Source organism: Spermophilus citellus (genome assembly GCF_964194105.1).
Source record: "Spermophilus citellus genome assembly, chromosome: 7".
Lineage (NCBI taxonomy): Eukaryota > Metazoa > Chordata > Mammalia > Rodentia > Sciuridae > Spermophilus > Spermophilus citellus.
In genome coordinates, this window is record NC_138188.1 from 121,725,990 (window position 1) to 121,744,327 (window position 18,338).

The following is an 18,338-nucleotide window of genomic DNA, read 5'->3' on the forward strand; positions in this document are numbered from 1 at the left end:
GGGGTAATTGATCCCGATTATGAAGGTGAAATAAAAATTATAGCCAGTTCTCCAAAGGGTATATCAGTAATTTCACCAGGAGATAGAATAGCACAGTAACTAATAATACCAAGCCTACATGATAAATTTTCCAGTCGTGCTGTAGAAAGAGGTTCCAAGGGATTAGGCTCCACAGGTGTAGATTGGGCTATGCTTTCTTTAAATCTAGATTCTCGCCCCATGCTAAAACTAAATATTCAAGGACATGAATTTAATGGGCTACTGGATACAGGTGCAGACCTTAGCATCATCTCTCGTCAAGAATGGCCAAAACATTGGCCATTACAACAAGCCACTCAAACGCTTCGAGGCCTAGGAGTGGCGACTAATCCCCATAGAAGTGTAATGGTATTAGATTGGAAGGATCCTGAAGGATGTGAAGGAACTATACAGCCATATGTATTGGATCATCTTCCCGTAAATTTATGGGGACGAGATGTCTTAGATCAATTAGGTTTGACATTAACAAATAATATCAATCAAAATGAACCCACTATTATGGCTAGACAAGGTTTTAGGAAAGGAAAAAGATTAGAAAAACAAGAACAAGGTATAGCAGCACCAATACAAATAGATCAAGGAACAGACAGACATGGGTTGGATTTTCACAAAGGGCCACTGAGACAATAAAAATTACATGGAAATCAGAAAGACCAGTATGGGTTCCTCAGTGGCCCTTGACTAAAGAAAAGATACAAGTAGCCCATGATCTGGTCAAACAACAATTAGCAGAAGGACATATACAACCTTCTGTATCTCCCCATAATACTCCCATTTTTGTCATCAAAAAGAAATCTGGTAAATGGAGATTATTGCAAGATTTAAGAGCCATTAATAGTGAAATGGTCATTATGGGACCTTCTCAATTGGGGATTCCTCAATTGTCTGCTTTGCCAAAAACTTGGTTATGTTTTAGTTATAGATATTAAAGATTGTTTTTTTTTTTTCAATTCCAATTCATCCTGAGGATAGTCCACATTTTGCATTTACTATCCCTGCACTGAATCATGAAGGTCCTGATCAGAGATATGAATGGAAAGTACTCCCTCAAGGGATGGCTAACAGCCCAACTATGTGTCAAATTTATGTTAACAAAGTAATCCAGCCACTTAGAAATCAAAATCCTGAACTACAAATATTTCACTATATGGATGATGTATTATTAGCACACAAAGCTAAAAACACATTGCTAGAATGTTATGCCACACTTACAAACTTATTAAAAAATTATAATCTAGAGATAGCAATAGATAAAGTACAATTAAATTTTCCAATAAATTATTTAGGAGTTCTATTATCCTCAACCATGGTCCGTCCACCAAAAATTCAAGTACCAGTAGATCAACTCAAATCACTTAATGACTTTCAAAAGTCATTAGGAGACATAAATTGGATAAGGCCTTATCTAGGTATACCAACAGGAGAGTTGGGACCTTTATTTGATATCCTAAAAGGTCCATCAGATCCAAATTCACCCCGAATGTTAACACCTGAAGCAAGAAAGGCATTAAAAATCATTGAAACATATATGGAAAATATGCATTTGGATAGAATTGATATAAGTTTGCCTTTATTATTTATTGTACTACCAACAAAAAATATTCCTACAGGAGTATTTTGGCAAGAAGGTCCATTATTATGGATACATTTATCTTATTCTCCTAACACTATTCTTACTAGGTATCCTGAGGCTGTAGGACAATTAATACTCAAAGGAATAAAAACAGCAAAGGGAGTTTTTGGAATTTCTCCCAATAAAATTATTACTCCATATACTATGAATCAAATTGATGAATTAGCTAATGAGTTAAATACTTGGGCAATAATCATGTGCAAATCTAATGTTTCATTTGATAACCACTCACCATCTAATCCTTTATTGTCTTTTTGGTCATTGCATCCTGTAATCTTTCCAAAAATGACAAGAAAAACACCTATCATGAATGCTCCAAATGTATTCACTGATGGGTCAAATAATGGCACAGCAGCAATAGTTACACCTGATCAAACTTTTACATTTTTAGTACCCAAACAATCAGCTCAAAAGGTAGAGCTTAATGCAGTATTACAAGCTTTTGTGATGTTTAAAGATTCTGTATTTAATTTATTTTCTGATAGTCAGTATATAGTTAATGCTATAGTATCCCTTGAAGATGCTGGTAGGATTTCACCTTCTTCTACTGTTTTCTCTTTGTTTTCCACTATACAAAGTTTAATCTGGGACAGAAAAGATCCATTCTTTATAGGACAAATCAGGGCACATACAGGATTGCCTGGAGCCCTTAGTTTGGGCAATGATTTAGCAGATAAAACTACACATGACATACATATTTTCTCTACACTAGAAGAAGCTATAAATTTTCATAAAAGGTTCCATGTCAATGCTAATACTTTACAAAAGCGTTTTAAAATAACTAAGAAACAAGCTAGACAAATAATAAAACAATGTCAAAATTGTGTGACCTTTTTACCACAAGTTAATCTTGGAGTCAATCCTAGAGGATTGATACCTAACCATATTTGGCAGATGGACGTCACACATTTGCCAGAATTTGGAAAATTAAAATATTTGCATGTTACAGTTGATACTTCTTCTGGATTTTTGATGGGCTCCCTTCATGCCGGAGAAAAAACTAAAGATGTTATAGCTCATTGCTTACAAAAGTTTGCCACTGTGGGAGTTCCAAAACAGTTAAAAACAGATAATGCCCCTGGTTATACTTCTACCTCTTTTAAACAATCTTGCTCATCATTTGGCATTACTCATATAACAGGAATCCCATACAATCCACAGGGACAAGGCATAGTTGAAAGAGCTCATCAAACTATTAAAATGTACTTATTAAAGCAAAAAGACGGAATTGGGAAGGGGTATATATTCCCCAAAGATAAACTTAAAATAACCCTTTTTACTCTAAACTTTTTAAATTTGGATTCATCAGGACTTAGTGCTGCAGAAAGGCATATGTGTCCAAAAAATGTACATAAGCCCAGGGTACTTTGGAAAGATATTCTAACAGGACAATGGAAAGGTCCTGACCCAGTAATTGTCTGGAGTCGGGGGTCTGTTTGTGTGTTTCCACAGGAAGAACAGCAGCCGATTTGGATTCCAGAGAGATTAACTAAAGCAATTTCTACAGACCAAAATAAGATGATTTGGCTCAAATCCATAACAGCTGATATCCAAAACTCCAATTTGGCTATCCTTACATCTGCGACAGAACCAGGATGCTTTTTTCAATATCTATTTTATTATTGCCCTTTGCCATATCATGAAGTTCTATTTTGTTTTTTGAGCTCATACAGACCTAGGTTAAGTTTTGCTGATCAGTTCTATTTTTTTTTTGACTATAGAGTTTTTAAACATTGCAATGAGGTTTCACCTGTAAAAAGTTATAAGGCCTTTCCTATTATGTTATGTGTTATATGTATTATATTATGTGTGCACACTTGTGTTTTGTGTTATATGTTTGAATGTACGTATGTCCATATATCATATATGATGAGCGCTCATGAAAAAATGGATCCAAATATTTTTTTTTATTCACGTGATTTAAATGGTTTAATTTAAATTGGGTAAATAACTGTTAAGGATTGTTTTAATATGTAAACAAAAAAGGAGGTTAACAGATCTGTTTGTTTACTTTCACCTTTCCTTTTCATTATATTTAATAATTCTCACCTTTCCTTTTCATTATATTTAATAATTCTCTTCAAGATAATGTAAATTGTTAAGAAAATTGTTTTCTTTTAGTGCCTTCTGGAATGTTACATAATTTTTTCTTTAGCCATTATTGCCAGAATTCCTATCTTCATCCCAGTGCCGGTGAAGACAAAGATAAAACTAATCTACAGTTTCTGCAATAGTCATCAATGAACTGCTTGCAGAACTTGCCTAAACTATGTGTCACTTGTATGCATTGTGAACTCACTTGTATGCATTGTGAATTATCTGTTGGTGCAGCGACTTGTGGTAGTGTTGGGGTATTTTTGCTGATGATGTCATCGGTGGTACAATTTTTCCAACAAGAGCCATCAATTGGCTTGGTGTATCTTCCTCCCTTCTGCTTGTCATGACAAAGACCTCTCCACAGGTGTGGCTGTATACTGGACCGGTAGTCAATGACGGGTAAGATCCAGTTACAATGGTATCAACCTAAGACAGGTATGAGGATGAGCCCTGAGGTCAGCTCATCCGAAGACGGGTAATGACCATATGTAGTATTGGACAACCTAAGGCAGGCACGGTCCCCAAGCCACATGCTTGTTGTTTAAACAGAGAGGGGGAGATGTTGAGAGCCACAGCCAAAGGTGCCCCAGCAAACTTCCAGCTGCCGGCTGATGATTGGTTCACAGCGGCCCCAGCAACATCTAGCTGATTGGCTCCTCTGAGGTGATGTTCATTGGGCTGTTTCCCAGCCCTTCAGACTGCCAGCTGATGATTGGCTCACAGTGGCCCCAGCAACATCTAGCTGATTGGCTCATCCACCGAGCTGCTCATTGGGGGACTTCTTTGGCTCCGCCCATGCAACCCAGCCAATCGGCCTCAAGAGCAGGAGGATTGTGGGAGGTGGTGAGGCTTGTGTGGGTGAGAGGCTGTGGAAGCCGGTGGTGGCAGTTGGGCTCTGAGGGTTTTTTCCTGAGGAGCTGTTTTGTTTGGTGTTTGTAGTTCTAAAAATAAAGTTAGTTTCTTTTGACAACTGGCTCCTGAATTGTTCCCAGCCAGACTGCGGCACTAGAATGTGTAAGGAGTCTATGGATTGAACCTAGGTCCTCATGCATAGTAAGTTGGCAAGTGCTCTACACTAAGCTACATCCCCAACTTGTTATTTTAAATTTTTATTTTGATAAAAGATCTTGCTAAGTTGCCTAGTGTGATCCTCCTACTTTAGACTCCCAAATAGCTGGAATCACAGGTGTGATTCATTCTGTTTTGATGTTAAGACTCTATACCTATTCTGTCCAATGTAGTAGTTTCTAGTCACACATGGCTATTTAACTTAAAGTTAAAATGAAATAAAATTAACTAGTGCAACTGAGAAGCTGAATTTTTAAATTTAAAGTGCTTAGTAACAGGGCTGGGGTTGTGGCTTAGTGGTAGAGCGCTTGCCTAGCATGTACGAGGCACTGAGTTTGATTCTCAGCACCACATATAAATAAATGAATAAAATAAAGATCCATCAACATCCTAAAAAAATTTAAAAAATAAAATAAAGTGTGGCTAGTGGTAACAATTTTGAACAATGCAAAATAGAACATTTCCATCATCACAGAAAATTCTATTGATCAGCACTGCTCAAATGCACTGTATTCATATTAGCTAATATATTTTTTGTGAGGATTAATGAAGACTTTTGCTTCCCTTTGTACATAGGGATTTGCTAATGCCTAGAACTTCACTAACTACTATAGAATAACAGGTTTTCAACTAAAGTTTAGTATAATACAGTCCTTAAAAGTGATTTAAGTATGGGCACATTCTAAAAAAGGCTTATTTGGATCAAATTAAAAGAGAGATGTTTTTGCTTGTTTGTTAGGATTTTCCAAGAGTTCACAGCCAGGTATCTAAAGTCATCAAAAGAGCCAGAGGAATAATTTTCGAATGTCTGAATGGGTTCAACAGTCATTTGTGAAAATTTTTAAATTGAAATTGGATTACTGGTACCATCATTCCTTGAAATTCCTCATCACAGGACTACTGTAGGTCAAAGGCAGAAAACTAGGTGAGGGCTAGTGAAGAGAAAGGCAGATAGGATCTGAGGTTTTTACCAAATCACGAGCAGCTCATGTCACTTCTCAGAGAAGACTATATTACAGATATTCAGGTTGAAAGCTCCAGGTAGAGTAAAACACTCTAGACTAAATACAATGTCAAATTAAATACAGAAGTAATTAAAATTAGTGAGAGATCCTATTGTTTTTGACTTTTACATTTCTCCTCATTTAACATTGCCTTTGCTCACATAAGTATTTCTGAGTTTTAATTTTTTTAAGTAATGACTCAATCTAGATGATATCCTAGAAAACATATGATAGAACATTTTGAAATTTACTAAAAATAGAAATTTGAAATTGGCAAAGATCAATAATTTTTCACTTATCCCGTGTCATGGTTTTGAAATGTACATTTGACATTGTGCTAGAGATAATCCATATCTATTATTTAATTATTCATTGGGGTAGTTTCCATTTCAACTCCCAATATATAGCTGAAATTTGCAGACTTCTAGAGGATCTTTGATAAGTTCCATCTGTCCAAAATGAGTATGACAAGGAAGAACATCAATAAGTATTAAATATTTATTCTAAGTGTTAAAACAATAATAAAGATATAAAATAGTTCTAGTGGAAAGAATAATAAGAATAATAATCTCTGTGACAGCAAACAGTATATAGTTCCTCAATACAAAGATGAAGATTAGAGGACAGAATTTAAAAATATCTAGCTGCTTCCCTTATTGAAATTACAATTCAAATCATTACAAGTGCACTTTTTAATATAAGTGTTCCTTAAAAGTCACATATGAACTTTTTTTTAAAAGTCAAGATTTAAACATTACCAATAGAACTCACTATTTGAAATAACATTGGAAAATCTATTTGCAAAGTGGAGAGTCATTCTAAAATGCTAACGATTGTTTTATTGTTGCACTTGTTTGGTTAATTTTATTTTCTTCTGTTTTAGTGTCTGGTTATCAGTTGATTTATTAGTCACTGACTCTCAGAGAGCTTGGTAAATCTGCCTGAGTAGTTAGTGTTTGTCATGGTCTGGGAAATCAGATAACCAAACCTGTTAGAACTGTGTGTAAAACAATAGGTATACACAAAGGCTTGAAAGCTCTTCTTATAAGTAAACTGTGAGTTTCAGTTTGTTTTGTTTCCTAAGAGTCAGGGTCTGGACATGTTGCCCTGGCAGGCATCAAACTCCTGGGCTCAAGTGATCCTCCTACCTCAGCATCCCCAGTGACTGAGACTGTGTGCTTATGCCACTGTGCCCAAATAATTAAACTATGAAGTTTTTGTGCATAAACTTCACCTGGACTCTGTAACATCAATTCTGGCAATGTGAGAACATTTTCCCCTTTATTTTCTGTTTTTTACTGGTATTCTAAATAACTGATTGCAAATTCTTGTGTATATACCTAGCTGTTCTTAAAACAGCATTATCTACAATTTCAACATCTTGTAAACTGAGAATAAGAAAAGATAAAACTCTACTTCAAGAAGCTAGGAAATGTCAGTGATCCTGTTAGCCTAATACTTTGCTTCTGACAACAGCTTTGAACGGGACATATTTTTTTGTGATGTCTACTTCCAAAAGGAATGGGTATAACACAAATATCACTTGCTTCCCTTAGTAGTCCATTAAAGAATCATATTCACATGTTGAACTTATTTTATATTAAACCTCCCTGCCTTTATTTTACCACTAATACTTAAAATTATAAATAGTCCCCAGATACAGGAGTCTTGCTTATAATCCTGGCTACTTGGGTGCCTGAGGCAAGGGGATGTATACAAATTAGAGTCCATCCTGGGTAACTTAGTGAGATCCAGTCTGAAAATAAAAAATATAAAGGGCTGGGAATATAGTTCAGTGGTAGAGACTGAACTACAATTCAGAATTCCATTCAGAGTACTGAAAAAAATATGAATGTATGTATGTGTATGTGTGTGTGTATATATATATATATGAATTGAATGAATTTATCAAAACTACTGTTTTCTCCAGAATCTTCCATAGAATCAGGCATTAATATAAAGGTCCTATGAATTAATGAATTAAGGTTTAACAAAATGTCTTTCCAAAATTTAAAAGTAATATTTAAAAAAAATTGTTGCAAAATTCTTTCATGTTTTCTCCTTGAAGTCTAGAATTCCAGAATTTGTGCACAATGACTTTTATAAATGCCAATATTCTCCTCTCAACATCGATAAGTCTTAAAACTTCTGGCCTGCAATCCAAAGACAGGGCACTCTCAGTTGCCCTTTGCCTGATCAGTCTCCAACTCTAGTCCATCTTTCTGTAAGGTGACCACCAGAATTATGCTCCAAATGCCACTGCTCCCTGGTTGTGGATTAAGGTGGGGATACTGTTTTCTATTTTACTGCTAGACCCTTTCTGCCCAACATGGTTAGTGAGTTGGTCAAAAGAGTATATTGAGAAAATTTTGTCAGTATTATCTACCATTCCTTCAGGTTCCTTCCAGGGCTGTAATAAATCAGACTGTAATGAAAAATCCAGCATATTATAAATAGTTGCTTTCCCCATGGCCATTACATTGTGTTTATGATGTACTATAATTGGAAGGAATGTAAGTTTTCAAGTTAGCAAGAACATATTTGATTCCTGGCTCTGCCACTTATCAGATGTGAAGTCTCCAACAAGTTACATAAAAATACTGAACACTAGTGAGCTTGTCACCTTTTTGTTGCTGTAACCAAAATACCCAATAAGAACAATTTAGAGGAGAAAAAGTTTATTTTGCTCACAGTTTCAGAGGTTCAATCCATGATTGGCTGACTCCACTGTTCTGGGCTCAAGGTGAGGCACAGCATGATGGCCAAGGGCACAGAAGAAGAAAGCTATCAGCTCATAGTGTCTATGAAGCAGAGAGAGAAAGGGCGGGCCAAGGAGAACAAGATACAAACCTCAGGGGCACATCCCCAATGATTCCCCTCCTCCAGTCATGCCCCATGGACCCAGAGTCACTACTTAGCACAGTGATCCTTTCAAATTAGGATGGATGGCATGTGTAGCTTTCATGATCTAATCATCTCACTTCTGAATATTCTTACTTTAACATGGGAATTTTGGGGGGGGATACCTCATATTCAAATCCTAACAACTACTTGCCTCACATATACACAAGAGATAATAAACTTACTTTTGGGGGTTGTTGTAGATTCAAATCAAACTGATAGGCATTTTATTGAATGCTTACTATAAAGAAAACCATAAAATCTTCAAATGTTTTCGGTTGTCTTGGCATTTCTCACCTGAAATAAGTTTAATTTCAATGGCAAAGGCTGGAAATTTTCATATTAGACTCCCACTTTCTGATATTTTTCCCTAAAACTATGAAATAAAATTTCTAGTTAAACATGGCAGATTGAACATAAACATTTCATCTCTGCCTGCCCCAACACCAAACTCCATGCAGATGAAAGCAAGGTAAACTAAAAAAAGATCATGCAATAACATGGGTGAATCTCAAAAGAGTCTAAGAGAAAATCTAAAAATGGCAAATGCAAAAGGCTACTGCATGAGTTCATCTACAGGAAACCCATTTATGAAAAAGATAAAATCACAAGGTCAGAAAGCAGACTCATGGTTAGCGGCACAGAGGAGAGAAGAAGGGACTGACTGGAGCTTTTCTCCCCCCAACTCCAATGTTGACACCAGTGAAAGGCTCTCTGAAGCTCAAGTCCCCAAAGTGTCCTAACTAAGGGCAAAATCAGCAGAAAACAATGGGATTCCAATGATGTGGGTACTTTTCCTGACACCTCTACTAGGATGCCTTTGTCCAAGTTCATTCAGTTGTGTTTGTTGTAACAAACTTTGTTGAAATGCAATCACATTGTTTTACAGTTCTAACTTGTTATTTATGTGTATAATTTCATTAATTTGGTATTTAGAATCATTTAACACACTTTGAGATAGAACTATCTCGAGTATATCTAAATGCAAATTAAAAATCATGGGTCTAGAGAATAAAATGAGGTAAGGATTTAGTACAGTCAAGGTTACATGTCTTAAGAATTGGAAAGTCTGGGCTGGGGTTGTGGCTTAGTGGTAGAGCATTTGCCTAGGACGTGAGAGGCCCTGGGTTTAATCCTCAGCACCACATAATAAATAAATGAATAAATAAATAAATAAATAAATAAATAAAATAAAGGTATCGTATCCAACTACAACTAAAAAAATAAAGTCAACCTTTTTTTTTTTTTAGAGAGAGAGAGAGAGAGAGAGAGAGAGAGTGAATTTTTAAAAATATTTATTTATTTTTAGTTCTCAGCGGACACAACATCTTTGTATGCGGTGCTGAGGATTGAACCCGGGCCGCACGAATGCCAGGCGAGCGCGCTACCGCTTGAGCCACATCTCTAGCCCATAAAGTCGTCCTTAGAGATTCCCACTCTAGATGGAAACAGTGCTGGGTTAAGGGCCAAGATCCAGGGTCTGATGCTCGCAAACAAAAACAAAACAACAAGATATTACTCATATCCAGAGGTTTCACAAACAAATACATAATCAGCTCATGAAGCCTTTCTCTGGCTTAGCAAAGCAAATCAAATGAGAGTGCCCTTCCCATGATATCTTTAGGAGCTCACCTGTCTTCTTATAATTTCCTTTCCTTTCCTGGAATGCTTTTAATATCAACTTTTAGACTTATTTTTCTTGATGAAAGTTTTGTGGGAACATAGCCCACATCTCTTTTGGGATGCTCCTTTCCCACCCTGTGATTTCTAACTTTTACCTGAAGGATTTTTCTCAGAGATCTTTTTTTATTTGCTTAGCAGAAAAACAAGTAGGTTCATTAATGAGTATTGCAATGGGGCATCCAGGCAACCTCACTAGACTAAAAGGAATTGAGCATCCAAATATGAAAATAAGCCAAGCATTATGGCACATGCCTGTAAGTCTCAGCTACTATGAGGCTAAGGCAGGGATTGCTTCAGTCCCCAAGTTTAAGATCCGCCTAGATGATATAGCAAGAACCTCACCTCAAAAAGTAGAAGAAGAAGAAGAGGAAGGAGAAGGGGGGGAGGAGGAGGAGGAAGAAAAGAAAAAAATAATAAAAGCAAAATGAATCATTATTAAAAACCCATGAGATCATAAAATCCTTATATCTAGTCTATTAAAAGGCCTCTTCTCATCTTTACTAAAATGACAAAAAGACTACAATGGTTTATGTCTTGAACCAAAAACTTGGAAATTAACCAACCTCCAATACCTTGGGCAATCCAGTCTTTGAGATTAATGGCTTTTCCCTTTATCCTACATATGTCTAATCCCACTGGAAAAAATTAGAAGGCAACTTTGGCTACGATCACAGAAAAGCTCAAGGAATAGTCTGATTATTTTTAAATCCCAGTAGATTCAGATTCTGATTTATCCTCTCTTTCTTTCCTTACAACTACAAGGGTTTCAAAAAAGACTCAAATGTCACAGTAGCTAGGATTTAGTCTGAGAGTTTAAGTAGTAGAATAGAAATGCATTTGGCATACTTCTAAATACGCCTTACATGTTACTGGCTTTATTTCAAGCCTTTTCTTGACATGGCAGGATAATTTAATTAAGGAAGGTGCTACAAAAAGAAAAGTTGAGAACAAAATTGCTAGCTAGAAATGGCTAAATTGAGAGTCAAATGGTACCCTGGGCTTCCTGTTTTTCTGACTTCAAACCCTTTTGAGTAATTCTTCCTGGCTTCTCTGGGGCCTCCTACTATTGATATCCTTCTGCTATTGGGCTCTCATTGCTCTTACTCCTAGAGTAACAACAGTGTATAATTCTAGGGAGCTTCAATCCTACTGTCAGGTCTGCTTTTTAAATTTCCCTCTTGCACAAAATGATTCTTTAAGTCAAAAACATTTCCAACAAGATCAACTGATATCAACTGGCTATTTCACCTTAGGGGATTATAACCCAGAGTTTTAAACACACACACACAAAAAAAATCCCGTAAAGGGACTATAGGAATCCTTCCAATTCCCTCCTTCAGTAAACATGTATTGAACATGAGCCAGACACTGGATTACAATGCCATTGATAATGGACTAGAAACATATCAGACAGTCCTACTCCATGGAGTGTCAGATGGGCAAGTAAACCAGTAACCACCACGTAGGCAGAACAGAGCCTACAAGTGCAGTCTGAGCATGAAGCAGCAGAGGAAGCAGCAATTAACTTTGAGAATATGAAAAAGCAAAGTTTCACAGAGGAAGAGATTTTTGAGCAATCAAGTGGGGTCTTGATGGAAGAGTAACACACCAGCAGGGAAAGGGTGGAGAGTGGGAAGACATGGGGATGCTATTTGGAAGAAGGCATACATTCTTATTAAAGAACACTGCAGAAAGAAAAGAATGGAGGCAAGAAAATAAATGGCATTTTCCAAAAATAGCAAACAGTTTGGAATAATTAGAACACAAGGTTCATGGAGAGCAGTGTTCAGCACTGCTATAACTATAGGGTAGTGTCACATCATGAAAGGTTTTGAGTGCTGGACTTACTATAGGTTTCTTTTCTCTGATCAAAAGTATATGGCTTCATAAAAACATATTCAGTATGTGTGCAATGATCAGAAAGCTGTTGTTCAGGATGGTAATAACTGAAATGAGTAAAATGTGTTGTTTCTGAATCCATGCTATTATATTAAATAATGCATACACAGTTTACACCTTATTAGCAAAGCAGTATTTTAAGGGGCATAAAATTGAGGCAGTATTTTCCTTAAGTCATTCATTGGCACTGACACATTCTTCAGAGCTACTTCTCAAAATCCAACAGTAGCAAGGTAAGAAAAAAGCATGCTGGTATTGAACAAAAAAAGAGTTATGACACAGGAAGGGTTCCATGTCCTAAGATGTACTCTAATGAGAACACCATCTAAGACCTGACAATAATTTTACATATTGACAATAGGACTGGCTACAAAATTTGTCAGGCCAATACAAAATGAAAATGAAAGACCCTTTATTCAAGGACTACTAAGAATTTCAACATGGAGACAACAGAGCATTAAACCAAGTGCAAGGCTCTGTGCCACTGCACAGGCCACACAATGAAGCTGGCTTGATTGCCAACCCTGTTTGTTAATTTTATTTAGTGGTACTAGTGACTGAACCTAGGGCCTTGCAGATTCTAGGCAGGTGCTCTGCCACTGAGCTATATCCCTATCCCTTCTTATTCTTATTTTGAAACAGGGTCTCACTAAATTGCCCAGGCTGGCCTTGGGCTTGCAATCTGCCTGCCACAGCCTCCCGAGTGACTGGGATTATAGGTGTGCTTCACGAGTTCTAGCTGCAAACCCTAATTTAAAAAAAAAAATGTTTATTTTTTAGTTGTAATTGGACACAATACCTTTATTTTATTTATTTATGCGGTGCTGAGGATTGAACCCAGGGCCTCACATGAGCACTTTACTGCTGAGTCACCCCAGCCCAAACCCTAATTTTTTTTTGTTTTTTATTAAAATATGCTTTATTAAAATATTTAATCTAATATTTTACGACTTTGAATATTCCAAGGAAAACTAAACATGTTTTAAAGAGCATGGGACTCATTAGCTTTACATTCCATTAGTTATTTTCTTTTTTTTTTTTTTTTGTTTTGTTTTGTTTTGTTTTTAAATTATTTTATTGTTGGTTGTTCAAAACATTACATAGTTCTTAATATACCATATTTCACAGATTGGTTCAAGTGGGTTATGAACTCCCATTTTTACCCCATATACAGATTGCTGTGTCACATCAGTTACATTTCCATTGATTTACAAATTGCCTTTCTAGTGACTGATGTATTCTGCTGTCTATCCCATTCTCCACTGTCCCCCCTCCCCTCCCCTCCCCTCCCCTCCCCTTCTCTCTCTCCATCCCCTCTACTATAAATCGTTTCTTCCACTTATATAATTTTTCTCCTACTCCTCCTTTCCTCTTATATGTAATTGTGTATAACCCTGAGGCTCACCTTCCAATTCCATGCATTTTCCCTTAACTCTCCCTTTCCCTCCCGCCTATCATCCCTGCCAAACCCTAATTTTTAATGGTTATCTATGCAATTTCCACAGCCTGGCAAATGTAAAACAGCTCTCAAATCAAGTGGAAGGCTTTGCGACAAATTTATACCCTGCCTGGAACCTATCATCACTACTGTTTTCCTCCTTGGCTTCGTTGGTAGTGGTGACTGACCAGAGCCCTTCCTAGAAAGTGCTGACCCCTTCACCTATTCTTATAACACCATTCCTCTGTACCCTGAAGACCCAGTATTGAATCTGAAATGATGCATTATTTAGGGCTGCTTATTATTGATAAGGAGTGTAAATACGGATGCTACTGCTGCTGCTGATGGTGATGACTTGGGCAGTGGCAGATTCTCTGTGCTGAGTGCTTAGACACTGTGCTTCATATTTACAGTCCCCAAAATGATCAGTGAATGATCTCATTCTTATTTGATTCCTTGTTCTTTACATTTTAATTCTATTCCTTGGCACTTTCCTCAAAGGAAAACATATTCTCCAAAGGAAAAGGAAAGGAAGGAGGAAGAGAGCTCAGGTTGAATAGTTTTACTACTTGTCAATAAAGTTGGTTAAAAAAAAAAAAACTGTTAATGACTTTTTTTCCCTTTGTGCTGGGGATTAAACCCAGGGCCACATGCATGCTAAGCACGAGCTGTATGTACCACTAAGATGTACCCCAAGCCCTCTGTTACTTTTAAAAAGAGATTTGGGGACTAGGATATAACCCAATGGCAGAGAGCTTGTCTAATGAGTTTGAGGCCCTGGGTTTAATTCCTAGTATCACAAAAACAAAAACATTTTTAAATAAAAAAATATTTGAAACAATCAGTTAATTATAGCTTCTTTATTATGTGTGCATTTCACCTATTCTCCTGACATTTGATGGATATATCAGCCACTAGGTTTATCTATAAGTTGGTCATTTTAGGTTAAAAAAAATCATACAGGGAAGACACTACCTTATTTTTATTTTTGCTTCCAGCTTTACTGAGTTATAAATAACAAATAAAAATTATTTACATTTACAGTCAGAAATAAATTGGTAAATAAAAATTGTGTAGCTTGATGTTTAGATATACATATGCATTTGAAATGATTCCATGATCAAGCCAATTAACATATCCAACATCTCACCATGCCTTTTTTTTTTAAAGAGGGAGAGAGAGAGAGAGAATTTTTTAATATTTATTTTTTAGTTATCAGCAGACACAACATCTTTGTTGGTATGTGGTGCTGAGGATCGAACCCGGGCCGCACGCATGCCAGGCGAGCGCGCTACCGCTTGAGCCACATCCCTAGCCCTCACCATGCCTTTTTGAATTGAATTAGTACAGTATAAACAGAGCCTTAATTGCCAAAGGAAAATACTAAAAGAGAGCATTTACTGTAGTTGTAAATTCTACTCAACCAATTAATAAGTATGCATGCCATATTTACAAGGCCCAAGTTTTCATAATTGTGAGGGTACTATCACCATTGAAGAACTTCAGATAAGTCTGCCCTGTGGCCCAAAGTTAAAATCAAGGAGATGGATACAGTATTTGGTTCACAGTGGGGTTAATTCATTTAGACTTCACCAATTTTAGAATAGTAGCAGATCTAAAGTCAGATCGTCTCAACTGATCCAAATTAAATGCTTTTGATTAAATTACTCCTATTTGCTCTGGCTAGATGGGAATTATTTCAGTCTACTAACAATTTCCAAAGCCTTGTATGTGTAGCTGAAGTTGGCACATAGTTTTCCTTTATATCCATTCTGCTGTTTTATTTTTTTACTTGGGAAGACTATATATCACTATGCTCTGAATATGAGAATGAGGGAGGTTTTTCTTTTTACTTGCATAAAATATATCTAGTACCTCAGGATATTTTGCCTCCTGAGCCACAGCTTAACAGCATTAGCAAAAGCAGTTCAGCCAGAGGGGAATTGAACAGCAGCTGAGTCAGTCTAATAATTTACACTGGGGAAAGCCCTTGGAATTCAGAGGCGCTTTGCCCAGCTGGAGAGACGAATCTAATCTCAGCTAATGATGTTCCTCCCTCTCTTTCCTATCAGGTCTGGGCTTTTTACACATGCGCACATAATTATATATGTACACTCAGAGTCCAATGAAGCCAAACAACACAGCACTCAGGATTAAATTACACAGTAAGACTTCCAGGCATCATCTGGCCTCTGCATCCTGTCTAATAAATGCTGTCCATTTCACATTATTAAAGATTTTTTAAGATTTCAAAGACATATACACCAAAATACAAAAATTCAAATATGAAAATATTATGAGACTGACTATAATAGGCTTGGTTTCTTAAATAGATTTAAATTTTCAAAAATACATGCTGGAAGACTTAGTTCTATAGAATGTGAAATATCAGACAGTAGAATAGGTAAAGAGGTAAGGGAAAATATGAAGAAAATGTTTTGTTTTGTTTTTAGAAAACAAGATAATGTATATAATAATCAGTAGTTAAAAAGAAAAACACGTTGTATGCTAGCAACTTTTAAAAATGGTTCACAAATTTGGACCAGCGCTTTCTGTGGACCTAAGTAAAAAGAGACACAATTAATTTATCAAGTAACATAAAAACATATGAATTGTTCAAGAGAGGCAGTTTCTACAGGTAATATGGCCTGAGAGGCCTTCCTTTCATTCATATCCCCCAAATGAAGAAGATAAAAGGAGCCTCAATTATACCCCCAGAGCAAATGTAGTGTCATCTTTCCTAAGACAGTTTTAAGAGTATCTCTTCATGCAAGATGATATTTCCAAAATTCTAGAAAAGCAACACTTAACAGTAAAATATTCTGAGTCAACAGTTCTTCGAAAGTCTCTTTTAATCCAGAAGGGCACAGGCTACCTTTCCTTCAGGAAATCTTCCTTGAACATTATTCATCACACTCAAGCTTTCAAAAATATTGAGCAGCTCAAAATTATAGGCTATGTTCTCTGGCAAGAACCTGTAATGCAAATATCCTGGGTTCCCATGTAGGGGATAGATCCATAAGCTTTAACAATCAATTAAGAAGAAAGAGCTGAAACCCTTCTATGAAAATGTAGGAAGTGGACCAGGATTTGTACCTCAATTTTTCATTTCCACATGGATGTATGCCAAGAAAAAGAAATCTGACTATGTGATTGCTTACTTTTTTATTATGTGGCATAATGTTTGTTATTCCTACTCTGATGAAAATTTACCTTTAAAAATATTTTCACAAGTTTAAATATTTTTATACAGAGTCCTTTGCAAATAGCCTCAATTATTTTAAAAAGAGGAGCAATTTAATAGTTAATACCTCTGCTAGTTTACTGAAGTAAACAGGAGTAGTGGGATAGGGAGTCACCATCTGGGTCCATAAATTATAATCTTGCTACATGGTAATGGATGGAAGGCTGATTCACGAAGCTCCCCTAGGAGATTCCATCTATCAGTGCAACCATCCATAGAAGGGCCTGAAGAAAAGGGCAGCTCTGAGTCTAGACAAGAAACTGCTATAGCGGCAGGATACAGCACTGCCAGATTTTCAAAGCACTTCTTGACACTCATCTATTCCTATACAAATTCCTGAATTTGGGATATTATAAAGAAAATTTTCACATTTTAAATATAGTCAATTAAGATGGGTACAGTAGCATACAGTTGTAATCCAGAGACTTGGGAGGCTGAGACAGGAGAGGCCAGCCTGGGCAACTCAGCAAGACCCCACCTCAAAATAAAATTATAAAGGTCTGAGGATATAGCTCAGTGATAGAGCATCCCTGGATTCAATCCCCAGTACTGAGAAGATTTTATATATATATATATATATATATATATATATATATATATACACACACACACACACACACACACACACAGACACACACACATCTCCAATTAGAGGGAAGTTTAGAATTCAAAGAACTCTGGGAAAATAAAAGTTCCCAAATGAAAGAGAGCAAAAAATAGGTTTAGGGCTGTTTCATCTATTTTTTGATCAGCTTCAAATATCTCTTGAAAAGAACAGCTTTATTATGTACCATAAAATGAAAAGTATTAATAAAAAGTTAACCTAGCAAAAAGCTATACAATTTTTGCATGAATGTTCATGTGTAAACTTGTATAGGCCTCAAACAAGGAGCTCTAGTATCTGATAATTTTCTTAACTAAGAGTTTATCTGCTTTGGACTATTGTGCCCAAATATGATTTTTTTTTTTTTTTTTTTTTTTTGGTACTGGGGATTGAATCCAGGGACTCTCAATCACTGAGCCACTACCCCAGCCTCCCCGCCCCCCGCCGCTTTTTAAAAAAAGTAAATATTTATTTTTTAGTTGTACACAATACCTTAATTTTGTTTATTTATTTTTATGTGGTGCTGAGGGTCGAACCCAGGGCTAGGCTAGTGCTCTACTTCTGAGCCACAACCCCAGCACCCCCCAGCCCTTTTTAATATTTTATTTAGAGATAGGGTCTTGTTGAATTGCTCAGGGCCTTGATAGGTTGCTGAGGCTGGCTTTGAACTTCTGATCCTTCTTTTTACCTGCCTATCCCATCTTTTAGAGGTATCAGATTTGGCCAGG

At 36.5% G+C, this 18,338-nt stretch overlaps 1 protein-coding gene across 4 annotated transcripts in view; it reads right to left on the reverse strand.

Annotated features, from left to right (window-relative positions):
- MAP3K13 (mitogen-activated protein kinase kinase kinase 13) overlaps positions 1-18,338 on the reverse strand; it is a 144,411-nt gene that overhangs the window by 65,932 nt on the left and 60,141 nt on the right. For 2 of the 4 annotated variants that reach the window (XM_081302154.1, XM_081302155.1), the window contains exon 2: positions 8,533-8,642. The exons of the other annotated variants lie outside the window; for them this stretch is intronic. The gene's annotated coding sequence lies outside the window, so the exon portion shown is untranslated. The remainder of the gene's footprint in view (positions 1-8,532; positions 8,643-18,338) is intronic. 4 annotated transcript variants of the gene reach the window in all.